General features: G+C 46.8%; 1 long non-coding RNA gene across 1 annotated transcript in view; it reads right to left on the bottom strand.

The window, feature by feature from the left end:
* The window catches only part of LOC144821792 (uncharacterized), a 121,651-nt gene extending 109,678 nt beyond the window's left edge, over nt 1-11,973 (bottom strand). Inside the window, exon 1 of the long non-coding RNA XR_013608442.1 lies at nt 11,861-11,973. This is a non-coding gene — a long non-coding RNA (uncharacterized LOC144821792). The remainder of the gene's footprint in view (nt 1-11,860) is intronic.
* Nucleotides 11,974-17,282: the final 5,309 nt, after the last annotated feature.

Below are 17,282 nucleotides of genomic sequence, written 5' to 3'. Positions count from 1 at the left end.
TGCCACACGCAAAAGACGCCGCTTCAGCTAGTATTTTTCAGCATTTATTTAAATTGATAATGCATCTTAACACCGAATAGCAAATGTTTACTGTTACCCAACGATCCTCGTTTTATCGACCTCAGAAGGATGAAGGACTGAGTGGGCCAACCCAGATTTGAACCTGTAACCATGAGAACAACAACATGCCCCTACAGTGGACACATTTGTCCACTAAGCCACCGGACCTAACAAGTACGATTGAAAAAGCACCCCTCTAACTCAAGCTTAGATGCACATTCCAAGCACTGTTAAATTGCGTGAAAAATAGGGCAGCATGAGGCCCAAGAATGAGTTAATGATGGTAGGAAGTTAGAGAGACAGTAGCTGTAAGGTTTCAGTGTGGTGCTCTGATAGGATTGAGATGCAGTGCCTCTGACTGTGTATTACTTTGCTTGCCTGTGAAATGGTGCAGCAAAAGGCTGGTAGTATGGTCTTAGCAGTGGTGGTGTTGCTGGTGCGTGGTACTGTGTGGGTATAGTGGCACTAGTAGTTAAGTGTTTGGATGCCATTGGTAGACCAGTTGGCACCATGTTTTTCACCACAAAGCTAGTGCCGGCACCAGCAGTTCCTGCTTGCACCGATGCTGGCCAAGATACAGTGGCCTTGGTCGTGTCCTGGCGTGCTGAGATAGTCCAGGTCTGGCACATACCTGCCCGCCAGCCTCTCTGCCATCACCACGCAGCTGCAGGCCTTATTTATATCTGTTGCGGTGCCGCCGCCATGAGATGCTCTTCTGGCCCGTTCTCCACCCTTCTTTGGGTGGTTCACTCTCTACCAGTTTCTGCTCTCCTGTCGGTTTTTCTCCTGTAGTCCCTTGCTTCGGCGTCCCTTAAGTTCCTGCCCTCTCTGGCCCCTTTTGGCCTCTCTCCGTACACTCGGGTTTAGTTCTTCTTTTACTCAGCTCCAGCCCCCCAACCCCCGTTCTCTTTTCATGTGCTCTTCTTGTCCACTATGCTCCACTCTTGTGCTACCTCCTTGCTGTGTCCCTCTTGCTCTCTCTCTGTTTTGCAGTCTCTCTTGTTATCTCTGTTCACTTCCTCCCTGTAATCTCTACTGATTTACAAGTACTCGCACTACATTCAAGTATACAACACAGCTTTAGCATAAGCTTGAAGATTAATCGAGGGAAGGGATGTCACGTAATGCTTAATGTTTTTTAAAATGTGTGATGTAGAAATGTATAAATGTAGTTGTGCAGCTATCTGAGCTACCGAATCTAAGAACACACATAATTCTCATCCCTAGCTGCAGCAGGAGGACGTTTAAAGCAGCAGGGAGGCATCGCAGAGGGACAGAAGTATGGCTCTCAAGTCGGTCGGTCTGATCACCATCCCGCCCCCACCCCCCCTGTTCGTTAACCCTCGTGCTAACTAGGCAGCAATCATTCATGGAATGGTGAGACGGCGCGCCATTTCCCTCCAAACAGAAACTGTTTTTAAAGTTTGTACATTTAATCAAAAATCGAAGGCTCAGATGTGAGGGGTTCATTGGCTATTGAGAGGCAATGCCATCCAAGCTCTACACACGAGAGAATGCAGGCGCTGAACAGCTTCTCCAGTAGTAAGGCTCTCGAGTCGGTCTGACCCCCATCCCACCCCCCTCCAGTTTTTAACCCTCGTGCTAACTAGGCAATCATCATGGAATGGCGCGACACTTGAGGGAGCTAAAAGACCCTGATTGGAAGGGATTTAAATGAATTTCGACATGCAAAGGAAACTGCATGCAGCGGCAGCGCGGCAACATTTGCTAGTGGTTTGCGGTTTCTATATATAAATACAGACAAAGGGAATATAGATTTCCGTCTGTATTTATATATAAATATCCATCAAAACGGAAAACCGGGAGCCCTAATTATGATAAAGTTCACATTCACAGAACATTAATTTCAAGTTTCATTTTATGCCCTTGGTGCCCAATGCATTTCAGACCTCCAATGGTCCTTCGCCAGCGACCTCTGACACGGAAGTTGGGTCCATCCAAATGCCTCCAGTGCATATCACTGTAAAACCAGGAGCAACTCTACCAAGGATCCCACAGTATAAAATATCTAAAGAGGGAGAGGTCGCCCTCCAAGCCATTGTTCAAGACCTCATACTCGCTGGTGTAGTAGAACAGGTATCAGGAAATGTCTGTAACCGTCCTATTCTCTCAATTCGTAAACGTTCCCCTACAGGACAAAAGATATATAGATTTGTGATTGATCTTCGAGCTATTAACAAAATAGTGCAGCCTCAATTTCCTGTAGTTTCTGACATTACCACCATTCTCACCATGATCCCACCAACAGCTAGAGTATTCACAGTTATAGACCTTAAAAACGCATTCTTCTCTATCCCTATACACAAGGATTCCCGTTTTCTTTTTTGATTTACATTATTGAATGTCTCATATAGATTTTGTAGAGCTCCTCAGGGCTACACTGAAAGTCCCAGCATCTATGGCCAGGCTTTAAAAACACAACTGGATCAGATTCAGCTTCCACAGGGAGTAGCGTTAATTCAATACGTTGACAACATTCTTTTAGCAGCAGACACAACACAACTTGCTCGCAAAGCATCCATGCTCACCCTCCAGTTGGTATACACCCGTTACAACGGATCTTTTACTCCGCACTACCATTACAACGCGACTTTTACTCCGCATACCATTACAACGCATTGCGCTGGGGGGCGCTCTAGGATAGGGAATAAGTATAATTTACTATCCAACACCTTCCCTAGGGTCCACGGGGACTGGAGTTAGAATAGTAAATTATACTTACCACTATCCAGCGCCCCAAGGCGCTATGCGTTGTAACGGTATGCGGAGTAAAAGTCGCGTTGTAATGGTCTGCGGAGTAATAGTATGCGTTATAACGTCATACATCCCTCCAGTTTCTTGCTACTAAGGGACACAAGGTCTCTAAAGACAAACTACAGTATTGTAAACAACAAGTGACCTATTTGGGTCATTTATTGTCTGAGGAGGGACGCACTCTTACACCAGATAGGATTAAAACTATTCTGAATTTTCCAACTTCTATCACCCAACGATATGTCGGAGCACTCATAGGACTGACTTCCTTTTGTAGACAATGGGTCCCTAATTTCTCCCTCATCATTAAACCGCTTCTTTCTCTGGTCACCAGAGATGTATCTGACCCCGTCCCCTGGACCACCTAATACACAGCAGCATTCACAACACTACGCCAGGCCCTGTGCTCTGCTCCTGTACTAGGCACCCCTGACTGCCACAAACAATTTTATTTTTTTTGTACACGAACGATCTGGATGCAGCCTTTCACTCCTCTGTCAGACACATGGCACACACAAGCGACCATGTGCGTACTTTTCTGTAGTCTTGGACCCTGTTGCTTCTGCTTTGCCCACCTGTCTACGTGCTGTAGCGGCCACTGCAGTGGCGGTGCGCCAAACGGAGGGCATTGTTTTGGGATCCCCTTGACGGTTTTTGTCCCTTACTCAGTGGACATTGCTCAACAAAACCAAGACACAACATCTCACCAGTGCCCGATTACATGGATATGAACTCACCCTTCTTAACCCCATATCACAATACAACGTTGCACCACTGTTAATTCGGCCACACTCCTACCCCTACCAACTACTGATCCCCTCACACAGCCACCCCACCATGACTGCGTATTCATTCTGAAGCTGAAACAAAAAGTCGGGTGGATTTGAAAGACACAGCTTTCCCAGAGGCAGAAGGCCACTTATGGGTGGATGGGTCGTGTCTAAAAATACCGACGGTACTACTTCCGCTGCCTATGCAGTCACTACAGCACTTACAGTGATAGAAACAACTAGAATTCCTCAGAAATCAGCCCAGGCAGCGGAAATAACAGCCCTTACACGAGCATGCATCCTTAGTACCAACATGTCGGTCAATATATATACCAACAGCCAATATGCTTTTGGCGTGGTACATAATTTTGCCCTGCTATGGAAAGAACAAGGTTTCCTTACTTCCCATGGCACCCCTATCCAGCATGGCGACCTTGTCAATGCCCTTTTGGAAGCAATCACTTTAGCAACCAAATTGGTAGTAATCAAATGTGCAGCTCACAAAAGGGTGACAGATGAAGTAGGGCAGGGGAATGCCTTAGCAGATAAGATAGCAAGATAAACAACATTGGGGGAAGTACCATCTCAAGTATACGTCCTTAAGTCACAAGCTGAGAAATGGCATGACGCTAGACAGCAGATAATTGACATACAGCGTTCAGCCACTCCTGAAGAAAAGGCTCAGTGGGAAACAGAGGGAACGATGGATGAAGAGGGGTGCTGGATGTCCCAAAATATGCTCAAATGGAAATTACCACAGGCTTACGTAATCCCATTGCTTACTATGACTCACTTACCCGCACATATTGGTTCCCAGGCCATGTGTACCATCCTCAAGGAAGTATGGGATAACCACCGACTCCGCCCAGCAGCAGAGCGATTTGTCAAGCAGTGCCTCACATGTCTTCGACACAACATAGGTCAGGGAACTAAAGTCCCAATGGCAGGATTCGCCCTTCCTACTGCACCATTTGAAGTCCTTCAGATGGACTATATATCGTTAAACAGAGTCAATCGCTACAAATATGCATTGGTGGTAGTATGTGCCTTTAGCAAATGGGTTGAGGCATACCCCACAAAGTATAACACGGCCATCACTACAGCTAAAGTGTTATTGGAAGAATGTTTTCCAAGATATGGCCTTTGTTGATTAATGCAAAGTGACTGAGGGTCCCATTTTATTGGATAGACAGTTAAGAACATCTTGGGAGAGCTCGGGGTCAAACAAAAATTTCATGCAGAGTTTCACCCACAGGCAGCGGGCTGGTGGAGAGGTACAATGGGAACCTTAAAGAAAAAACTGGCTAAAATAACAACAGAAACAGGACTGAATTGGGTCAATGCTCTTCCATTGGCACTAATATCTATTAAATTAGTCCCACATTCCAAATCCCATCCTACCCCATACGAGGTAGTCTTTGGCAGACCCATGAACATTTGGAATGCACCCTCTCCAAAGTCCATTTCACACCTACCGCAGGAAATATTGACTGATTATTTGTATGAACTTACTGAAACCCTGTCTTTAATCCATGAACAGGTGGGGGCCACTACTGAGGACAGATCCCAAGGTCCAGGCCATCACATCCTCCCTGGCGACTTTGTCCTGGTGAAAAACTTCGCCCACACCCAATCTCTACAACCACGCTGGAAGGGGCCTCTGCAGGTGCTCCTGGCCACTAGGACAGCCATCAGAGTGGAAGGAAGAAAATCATGGGTGCATGCTTCCCACTGCAGGAAAGTGGACCCTGTCACCAAAGAACAGCTACAAGCCCAAAAAGAAGTCTTAAGGCACAAAAAATCTGCATCACCACACCTTGAGTCGGACACTGAGTTGGAACTTTGTGACGAAGGAACAGACGGATACAACCTCCGGTCCAAGGCTAAGCTAAAGGCTGAAGAAAGCTAGAATGAGAACTTGTAGTACCCGGACAATAGTACTGTTTATCCTGACTGCAATTTTTGTCCTGTTCAGTATAGTATTCTGGACCCTCGAAGAAATGAGACCCTCCAAACATACTGTATTACCCCAAGCAACAGTTCCGCCAACGCCACCTGAACATTCTCATGTACCTTGGCCAGACACACATCTCAACAGACACTTGGAGTTTCATAATAATACTTTTATTCAAATGCTGCACCAATTTAATCAGGTCTCCAATGCAACAGACTGTTATGTTTGTGGACTCCTACCTCACGCCGTTCAGCACAATATCTCATTGTTAGTGTTTCCTGCCACTCCCGCCTACACTTGTGCTCTGATGTACAATTTGACAAACGTTTTTCCCTCACGTTATGACAAAGGCAACCTTACAACATTACAACCCTTCCTTTGGACTCGTCATGCAAAAAACAATACTCTCTGTAATGCCTCTGACCCGCCACAAATGCGTGATATTATGTCCGCCCCTATGCAGGACACCTGGGGTTACACTTTCTTTCCTACCCAAGAGAAAGAAGTTGCCATTTCAATTACATCACGTCCCGGTACATTGTGTCTGCAAGGTCAAGGGAAAATACCTATAGGAGCCAGTCTGTGCAATGCTACTATAACTTACAACAACTTCACCCCATACCTCAGCCTTCTGTCAGGACTACACTTTGTATGTGGAAACAAAGCTTACACCTGGCTGCCTTCTGACTGGAGTGACACATGCTATATCGCATTCCTGCTGCCACCCACATTTAACAGGAACAACTTGTACCATAGACAGAGGAGGCGAGTACCAGATATGGACCGGACCGACACCAGCAACCAGCAATTCGCCGATGCCCTGTAGGGCCTTCTACCTTTTTGGGGTCCCATGTCCAACAGTCTCAACACCAGACGACTCACCAGGGTCCTGGAAGCTACTGCCAACATCACTGCAGGAATACTGACCCAACACACGGCCGAGATTGATGCTACATGAATGGTTTATCTTCAAAATCGCATGGTGCCCGACTTCATCCTGGCAGATCGAGGAGGAGCCTGTCGCATAATTGGGGCCAGCTGCTGTGTGTATATTCCTGATTCATCGCCCTCTGTCTATGAAGCAATCTCCAAACTACACCGGATTGCCACTCAAATACACCCAGCCAATGGGACCTCTTGTACCTGGACAACTGGCTTTCGGAACATTCTGATCACTTGGGGATGGAAGATATAGGTGCTCCTCACGATCCCCTTGGGTACCATCTTCTTCTGTTGCCTGTACATTCATTGTGGCCCAGCATTCGTTCTCTGTGTGCATCCATCTGCAGATCCACACCTATGACACGTCAGGCTGAAAACAGCAAAATACTATATCACCAGGCATTTGAAGACCTCTGTAAAATTGACATTCACTAATGATGTTGCATATGGCAAGAGGAGGGACTGTAATAACTGAACTTCTAAATGTTGCCGTGTATAAACTCCATCTTGTTCTAAAAACCCTGTCTTGACCTTCCACAAAGTTGTCTCCTACGTGACCCTGTGTCGGTGCCCTGGGCCGGTTTCTGCTGCACCCACGCATAATGGTCAGGAACCTGTATAGACAACAGAACAGGTCTGTCCCTAACCGGTCTGTCTCTGCCAACGGCCTAACACCTGGCCAGGTCATGAAACCCTCCTCACCCTCAAGGCATGAAAGCTGCCTCCAAACAGGAATATGTCCAGCGCACTCCTGAACTTCTACATTCCCCGGACTTTCCGTTGCCCCCAACACCTGAAATTCTGCTCCACACACCTGAATTCCTGCATACCAACAGACTTTCTGTCATCCCCCTGCACCCGAGGGGAGTGTCTACATCCTATAAAAGATGCTGCATGCCAAGGACACGTCGAACAGTCTCCTGACACCTACACCCTCAGTGGGTCTCGGACACTCTTCCATCTCTAGAGATTACCTTTATTTTGTATTAAAATAAATCTTTTGTTTCCTTGCTTCCAGAAGTGTGGTCTCCCTTTCTTTGGGATTACAGCAGCACACCTTTCAATAAGTTGAACATGAAAGTCTGCGATTCTTTAAACTAGGTTGCTCTCTATAGAGAGCATTGCTAAAGCATTCAGTCTTTCTTGAATCATTGTGTTCCTCAGGAAGGGCTTAATTCTGTTTAAGGTGGAAAAACATTGTTCCGACTCTGCAGTTGTTATAGGAGTGGTAATGACAATTTTTCGTAAAGCCACTGTCTCTGTAAGTGACTTTTCCATATTAAGTTTCTGTATTAAAGCCAGCAAAGAAATGGCACCAGTGGCCTTCCAGTATACACTCATTCCGTACAGTACAGTCAACTCAGTTTTCAGGTCCTCTTTGTTGAGCATAGAATAAGCTTCCAAAGCATCATTCAGAGCCTGCTCAGGGAAGGATTGATCATATTTTGCATAGTGTCCACTTTGCAATAATGCAGCACTCACCATATGTGTTTTGAAAGTAAAAGCACAATTATATTGTCACATATCTCCTTTGCAATTCGGAACAGACTTCTGATGTTTTTTCTGCGGTTTGCAAAAGTAGAATGCTCTGGCAGTTTCCTGTCTAAATTGTCAACCACATCTCTCACTTTGCTCATGTTGGTGACAAACATACTGGTATCTCTTTGCACAGAGACAGTATCTATGGCTCGTGCTTGTAACTGGTTGTATAACATGTCGACCAAATACACTGTTTCTTGAAATAAAAACAGAAAGAACTGAAACTCTCTGTCTTGTAGTGTTCTAGCAAAGCCACATACCACAGTCTGACTTTTGTAATGAAAGGCATCATTAGCTTCTATGGCCTCAAAACATTTCTCAAGGTCCTCCCTATGTTTATATATTAGGTTGACTGTATGGATGTTAAAGTTCCAACGAGTTGAGGATCCCCTTGGAAGCCTTTTGTCCACAATATCTTGAAGTGTTTCTGTTCTTTTGGGGGAATTTGAGAAGAATGCTGCCATGCCTCCTACATCCTAAAAGAAAATTTGTGTCTCAGAAATCCTTGATACTGCTTGTTGCATAATAAGATTAAGTTGGTGGGCATAACAGTGCACATAATAAGCATTAGGGTACACATCTCTAATTCTTTTCTGTACTCCACCAGGGCTCCCATTCATTACGGACGCGCAACAGCATAGCTTTGTGCGATCGTTTTTTTTTTAGGCAGCTCTGGAAAAATGAAGTTCGGTTCACTCAGTATAGCTGAAGTAATGGTTTCTGCACTAGAGTCTCTTAAATGTGTGACCCATAGAACCTCTCCACAACTTTACTGTCATTGTCAAGGTACCGAAAGACTAATACTGTGATTTTGTGGCCACATGTAACGACCGGATTTTTATAACAGGTAGCTCATCAACCGTGGCTAACCCAGTCGTCACACAAACACACTCTTCTCAGGCCACTATTTACAAGACATATAAAGGACTCACCTGAGAAGGTGATTATTAGCTATTTACAAGCCTGTACAATCAAAGATACCACTAACATCTAATGGATTCCATATCTTGTCCTATAGTTACCTCACTTTATCGCTTATCTTATCTTCTTATCATATTTATAGTCGCCAGACTTTTCTATTTATAGTAGCCAGACTTTTCTTATCTTATCTTCTTATCATATTTATAGTCGCCAGACTTTTCTTAGATTATCTTCTTATCTTATTTATAGTCTCCAGACTTTTCTTATTTATAGTCGCCAGACTGTCCCTAACTCTTAGGATCAATATCACCTACGCTTCCCGCTGGTAAACCTGTTGTCTCCCAGTGGGGTGTTCTATAGGGGTCGGAGGTACACCTAAGGTGCAACGACGATATGTACTATTCCTAATTTAGAAGAGTTATCTGATTGTCTCATTTGGGAGTTCTCTCCTGTCATAAACTACCCAGTCCTCCATTTCTCAGTTACCTGCTAGAAGGATCTCCCTCAACCTTCAAGTTGACAGCACCTGGTTAAAAAGAAAGGTTAGTCCTGTCATGGAAACAACACTCAAACATATGTATTGGACATTATATCTTTATTCTACCATTAAACATAATAGCATTAGCGATTTAGACATAGTTGAAATTAGTCACCATCTACAACCTAAAAAGGGAGGAAAATGAATGATTATATGTATTCTACACTAACTCAGAACGCCTCACCTTATACGTGCGTCTTTTCATCTCAGCAGCGGAGCTGATCCCTCTCTCCCTCTCGGGTCTTCACTCGCTCGGAACTCTGCTCTCCCACTATGGCTCACGAATACACGTCTGCACCGCTACGCCTCGTCTACGCTGCCTTGGTTCCGAAACTCGAACCCTCTTCTGGACTCAGTCTCAGTCTCTACCGCTCCTGCATGTTGGCCTTACGGGATTCTTGATCTCTCCCTCAGCTCTTGGACCAACTTCATCTGTCTGCTCCACACGTTGCTCTCTCTCTGTCTGCTACTTACTCTTTGATAATATATCTCTCCCTTTCCCTACGGAAATTTCCAGTCTTAGGCCGACTCCCACCGAATTCCTGTACCAGTCTCCAGCATCTCACGCCTTCCGCAGTGGCCACCTGCATGTTGCGTCTTCCACCAAAGAGCAAAATACATTCTTTCGATAAGGGCCGGTCTTGACCGGTTCCTCACTAGCGAATAATAGGTTGAACTCTAAACATTTCCTTTGCTCTGCAAGCGCCTCGGACAGACGAGGCAGCTATCTAAAATGGATTTGGCAGCCATCCAAGATGGCTGCCCTATGGTTTTCGGGCCTGCAGGCCTGACTAACGGAAAAAAGGCACTAGACCCTGTCAAAGACCATAGTTAAGCCCTATTAATGAACGAAAATGTTACTAAGACTGAAATACTAGTAGATTATAGTCACTATTAGTCTAAGAATAGGCTAGAATTTACCCTGGCGTTACACCACATCAGTGGTGTCATCAGCCTGAATAGTCACAAAGTCTGTGTTTTGCACCTCTTGACCAATATGGCGTCTCAATATTTGCAGCCTACACTCAAGGAGTTCATTTTGTATTGTTTTAGAGGTGCCATTAAATACTGTAGCACTTGCTAAATGTGCTTCCATGTCATGGTTTATGCTTGCTATTAAATCCACAAGGCCTCTGAATATTCCAGGATATGAGGAACTTTCTGATTCATCATGGCCTTGCAATGCAAGTTCGAAAGCAGCACAGAAACAAATACAATCAATTATTTTTTATAGTATGTGTCTATTCCTATCAACTGCTAAATTTTGTTTCTGTATTGTTTTCCGGTGTGCGTCGCTTATGGGGTGTTCAATCGGTTTGTCTCCCAACATTCCCAGTCTTGTCAGGTTTTCCATATGGATTCTTGTGTGTGCATGCTTCTTTATTTTGTCAAACAAATGCTTCAAGTCTGTTACTCCTTGTCTTGTCCAAGAAAACTCACCATTAAACAGCAAGCAGGGGTAGCAGAACAGAGAATTTCTTAATGTACACCCTGTAAGCCAATCAGCTTTTGTGTACCAGGTGTTTGAGAATGTACGTTTGTAAGATTTTCCTCTGTCCTGGGTAAATTGCTGTAGTTGTAGATCAGGCCCTAATTGCTTTATATGTAGTTTTTCTTCGAGTGGCCGTGCATGGAATGACATTGTAATTAGCTGTTCTACTGTATTCATCCTGCCGATGCAGACCTTACCAATATTAAAGAAACCTGTCAATAATCAAAGTACAACGTATAAGGTTTGGTGCAATAATATCAAATGTCAGTATAAATGCATATATCGTGTGCACTATTGCAATATATCTCCAACAGCTCCCCTTTGGACAACATGACTGCTAAAAATACAGCCTTACTGTCTGCTGCCTCCGTGTGCCATAGTGGTTGCTGAAGGCACTGAAACAGACACTGCTTGAGGGCCTTGAACAAGGCAAAGGATAGATAGTGCCTTTAACAACCATTAGTGCCCAAAGCACAGGGCTAAGGCTATTAGTGACATGAGTCCCTTGCTCATTGCACCATCAGGATTCAAGCAAGCCGGGCCGAAGACGGCTGTAATGCCAGAAACCGGTCCCCGGAAGCTTGTTTCCTTTCCAGTGAAGAATTGGCTTGGTAGTTTGGTCTGCCCTGTTCCCAAGATGCACTGGGCCAGGGACAGACTAATTTGCATATAGCCAGGTTCTGAACTGGGATGGTGCAGTGAGCTAAAAAACGGTGATGGATCAAGCCCTGATCTGTTGACTGGGTAGTGTTCTGATTAACTCAGATACTCTGTCCATCACCACCCCCTTTTTGTAATTACTAAGGCTATTAGTGACCACATACATAGCCCAACTCCAATCTAAAAAAATATAGCATCAGTTTCCTTACCTTTAACACTGGTGTTTGCTGATTTGTAGCCGGGGAGCAGCAAAGGAGGTTGGGGCCTCTAGTTCTTCACCCAGAAATTGCCCAAAAGTTAGGTAATGGTTGTCAGGCTTTACCAAGAGCTAAAAATAAAAAATATAACAATGTATTTTTGAAACATTAGGATAATCAAACAAAGACTGGGGAAAGAAACATAACACTAATTTTTACCTTGCAGTTTGCATGCAGCTCTTAGATGACAGTTAATAGCTCACTGTTGAATGTTAGAATTTAAAATTACAAACTGCAAGTAACAAAAAGATCTGTTTGACAAAAGCAGTGACTCACTGACCTATTTACATCATGTGCATTTTGTAATCTGCCTCTGTACATGTTCTTTGCAGCAGGCACATTAACCTTCTGCGCTACCTTTCCATGATTGAAAGCTTCCACTAGACAAAACTCTGATCTCTCTCTAGGAAAACCATTAACCATCAGCGTTATCATAACATTTTTATTGTCTCTCATCAGGAAGCTACTTGCTAAATCGCTTTATTGGGATATCAGGGCCGATGAAGACCACAGTAGAGAGGAATCATCTCAGCCTTCAACATTTCATTCTTCAGAGGTTGCTAAAGTGAAAACCAGTTAACGGGCTAGTAGTAAATGCTTTTACTAGCAGAGCTCGGATACGACACACCTGCAGTATAAAGCAGTATATAAAGCACACTGTGGTAGCTGTAGTGGGATTGCAGGGGTGGTTCGGGCTAGGCCTGAGGTGCACAGGCATTGCAGCTGCAGCACAGAGGCTGCTGTAGAACAGTAATGGCAGGAGAGGTGGGCTTGTCTCCTCCATCAGAAACCCCAAGCTCAAATTAATCACTGATTTTGATCAGGTAAGCGGGTGGCATCCATTTTCTGTTTGCAAAAATCATACCAGGTGATCTTAAATAAACCCCGCGGACACATGGTGAAACTAACACACTGTGCTGCAGTTTAGTGATGACTTTTGAACCAACGTTGGGACCCACACACAGCCTCATGTACAAAATTGTTTTTTTCCATGTTAGTCAAAAACACATTATCATTTAAAAACCTGCACATTACGTGTTTTGTGGTCAAAGATTTGAATCCAGGCTCCAGCAAGTGCTGAAATGAGCGTCACCGACAGCTGACTGCATTATTAACAAGATTGACAGTGCTCTGATTAAATTAACTGCTTTGTTTTCCCATAGGTGCTCTGCTTTGGTTGCGGTGGAAGTTTCTGGTAAAGTTGCGCTTGCTTAATCACAATCGATCAGCGCACCCCCCCCGCTCCGCTGATCTGGCTGTAGCCGCTCTCTGCGACACACCCAGGGGCATTCCTGACTGTGGGGCATAGGCAGACAGTGCCTGCCCTGAGGAACCAAACCATGGGACGGGATGGGGGCCCGAAGCCTCCACGACAAGGCAAAATGGACCAATACGCGAAGGTCCCTGCCCACCACAGGAGGAACTCCCTGGCGCCCGCTCTGACACGGATACTCTCCTTCAGGCAATCCAGGCGTCCAGGACAGCACTGGAGGGACAGATTGGTGCGGTGGGGACGGAAGTGGCCCTCCTACTGCAAGACCTCTGCAACCTAGCTGGTAGAGTCACCGAAGCGGAGACCCGGCTGGGAGAGGTAGAAGATTCGGTACATGACCTCAATAAAGGCATGCGAGAACTCCAGTCATCACATAAGGAGCTGCTGTGGAGGGTGCATGATGCAGAAAATAGGGTCCGATGCAATAACCTCCGTTTTGTGGGCTTTAGAGTAGGAATCGAGGGGACGAATATGCAGGCCTTCCTCTACACGTAGCTTCGCAACCCCTTCCCGACTGACAAATTATCTTCCTGCTTTGGCATAGAGCGGGCCCATCGGGCGTTGCTGGCCAGACCGCCGGTGGGGGCTCAGCCCCAGCCAGTGATAGCCCGTTTTCTGAACTTCCTTGATCCTAAGAGAGGCCCGGAAACTTGGAGACATCAGACATGAAAACACTCGGATCATTATTTTTACGGACTATAGTAGGGAAGGATAGGTGCACTTTCAACTCTGTGAAAGCCAAATTGAGAGAACACAAAATCCAATACATGTTGCTCTTTCCAGCGAAACTGAAGGTCCTTTTCCTCGGCAAGTCTCACTTCTTTCAGACGCAGGAGGAGGCATCACAATGGCTTGAGGAACATCCCCCTGTGAGGTGACTGGAAACGCAGATCAGTGGGCCACCGCCCTCGAGCGGGTCTGGCGGCCGTCCTCTGGACTCACATCGCTCACTCTGACCTTGTCAACTTTGAAAGGGTTGCATTCTGGAAGCTACGCCATATGTCCAAAAGGGTTCGGGGAGGAGGCGAGGCCGCACTGGTGGATCACTCGACTACAGACTTACGGCGGGTGCGCGTGCGCTCCGCCCCTCCGAGTGGCACCGGACTGACACCGGAGTGGAAATGGTCGGTCCTCCACTGAAGGGGAGGAGGTGATGGATCCGTCGATGCACCCCTTGGCGGCTGAGATTTTGGTACTGGAACAAGCAACGTTGTCTGGCGCCAGGGCATCCCAGTCTGACCCTCCGGACTCTAACTCCTGAATAGGGGTCTGCAGGATTGACCATGATGTTCACTACTCAGCTGGAGCTTGCCTGCTGGACACGCATTCCCTTACCCTTATATCTCTATCTCTCTAATTCCTATCCCATCTCGCTGATTTCTATTCCTTCTTTTCTATTTCTCTCTCCTTCCTTTCCAGTGCTGAATCTTTTGTTCATATTTTTCTGGGCTTTGCCCTGATGATTCTGGGATACCCACAGGAGTTGGAACTTGTGGCGTAAGTTGGGCGAGGGAGGGTGACAGACCTTTGCCTGCCATAGAGTCAGCTTCCCGTCATGTCGCCGGGGGGGGGGAGTCAAAGGGGAGGGGGGTGGGGTGGGAGGGGTTGAGGGGGGTCACACCAGCTTTTTGGTTGAGGGAGTTCTGTTATATGTTTTGTTTTCTGTTTGACTGGCATATGGCACGCAGTTCTGCACTGGTAGGCGCGCACACTGTCAGACCCACCCACGGTACGCACCTGACAACTACCACGACATGGCCACTGTAACTACACACTGAGCCCATGGGGGTGGATGGGAGATGGGCCCCTGTAAGGTTCTCATTTGGAATTCAATGGTCTGAGCGACAAGATTAAAAGAGGGCTGGTAACGGCACACATTAAACGGTTGCACCCGGACATAGTCTTCTTCCAGGAGACCCATCTTAATGTGGATTCTTAGCAAGAGGATAAACCCAGCACAGGTTGTACGATGTTGGAGACAAGTCCTGAAAGCTCTTGGCTTGGCTGAGTCGTAGGGAAAGTGATGTCCGGTGGGTAGATGTAGTGATTGATGGACAGGGACAGCTGCAGAAAGGGGACTCCCAGATCGTCCGGCCGTTTGCATCCTGTTTCCAGGACTTTTATAAGGCCAGGGAATTGGGTGGCTCTGACGAAATCACGGCCTAACTGGTCGAGATCCACACCCATGTCTTGACAGATGACGACAATGAGACCCTGGAGGCCAACATAACGGCCAAAGAAATAAGAGATGCAATAGCTAGGCTTCGGCCGGGGAAGGCCCCGGCCCGAATGGTCTCCCAGCGGAATTTTTAAAAATAGGAACTGAGCTCTTGATACCCTACCTTCTGGAGCTCTTCAGTGACGCAACCCAAGATGGTACTCTCCTGCCGGACCTGAGAATGGCCATGATCGTGCCTATATATAAACAGGGCAGGACCTCTGACGTCTGCGAGTCCGATCTCCCTCCTCAGTGTAGAGGCTAAGCTCTTGACCTCGGTCCTGGCCCTTCAACTGTGACTGCGTCAGATGATCTCTGGCTTGGTACATCAGGACCAAACGGGATTCTTGACGGACAGGGCGACAAGGCAAAACCTCCAGCGGACCCATAAATGGCTTATGGAGGTGAAGCAGAGGGAAGACCCACATATGTTCCTCTCTCTTGACGCTGAAAAAGCATTTGACGCTGTTCACTGGCCCTTTTTGGGGTTGGCCCCAAATTTTGGAAGTGGGTGGGACTTTTATACACGGAACCCAGAGCTCGGGTTAAAGTAAACGAAGTGTTGTCTGACGACTTCTCAGTTCGAACGGAGACCCGCCAGGGATGCCCCCTGTCCCTGTTGTTATTCCCCCTCACTGTCGAAACAGTGGCCTGTGAAATCCGCCAGGCGGAAGAGGTGCGAGGCTTCCGTATAATGCAGGCGGACTTACAGGGGGAAAACGCGGACGATATTCTCCTATATGTGACACAACCGGCGACCAGGTCTCTGCGCTATTCAAACTCCTAAATAGGTATGGCTCCTTTTCGGGATACATGATAAACTGGCACAAATCAATTTTACACAGCCCACGCATGGAGGAAGAATGGCTCCCGCTACCGGGCGCCCTCCAGGTCCCTCAGTCAGGGTTTAAATAGTTGGGGATCTATCTGACTATCGACGAACATATTCCCTATCAAAAAAATATCCAGAGAGTGATTAGGAACTTTGCGGATGACGCCCTTCTATGGAAGTCTCTCCTCCTTATGATCTTAGGCCGGGCGGTGGAAGTTTCTGGTAAAGTTGCGCTTGCTTAATCACAATCGATCAGCGCTCCCCCCCGCTCTGCTAATCTGGCTGTAGCCGCTCTCTGCGACACACCCAGGGGCATTCCTGACTGTGGGGCATAGGCAGACAGTGCCTGCCCTGAGGAACCAAACTATGGGACGGGATTGGGGCCCGAAGCCTCCACGACAAGGCAAAATGGACCAATACGCGAAGGTCCCTGCCCACCACAGGAGGAACTCCCTGGCGCCCGCTCTGACACGGATACTCTCCTTCAGGCAATCCAGGCGTCCAGGACAGCACTGGAGGGACAGATTGGTGCGGTGGGGACGGAAGTGGCCCGCCTACTGCAAGACCTCTGCAACCTAGCTGGTAGAGTCACTGAAGCGGAGACGCGGCTGGGAGAGATAGAAGATTCGGTACATGACCTCAATAAAGGCATGGGAGAACTCCAGTCATCACATAAGGAGCTGCTGTGGAGGGTGGATGATGCAGAAAATAGGGTCCGATGCAATAACCTCCGTTTTGTGGGCTTTAGAGAAGGAATCGAGGGGACGAATATGCCGGCCTTCCTCTACACGTAGCTTCGCAACCCCTTCCCGACTGACAAATTCTCCTCCTGCTTTGGCATAGAGCGGGCCCATCGGGCGTTGCTGGCCAGACCGCCGGTGAGGGCTCAGCCCCAGCCAGTGATAGCCCGTTTTCTGAACTTCCTTGATCCTAAGAGAGGCCCGGAAACTTGGAGACATCAGACATGAAAACACTCTGATCATGATTTTTACGGACTATAGTAGGGAAGGATAGGTGCACTTTTAACTCTGTGAAAGCCAAATTGAGAGAA

The sequence above is a fragment of the Lissotriton helveticus genome, chromosome 2_2 (genome assembly GCF_964261635.1).
Source record: "Lissotriton helveticus chromosome 2_2, aLisHel1.1, whole genome shotgun sequence".
Taxonomy (NCBI): Eukaryota; Metazoa; Chordata; class Amphibia; order Caudata; family Salamandridae; genus Lissotriton; species Lissotriton helveticus.
Note: the sequence above shows the minus strand (reverse complement) of the source record. Positions and strands in the feature narration are given on the sequence as shown.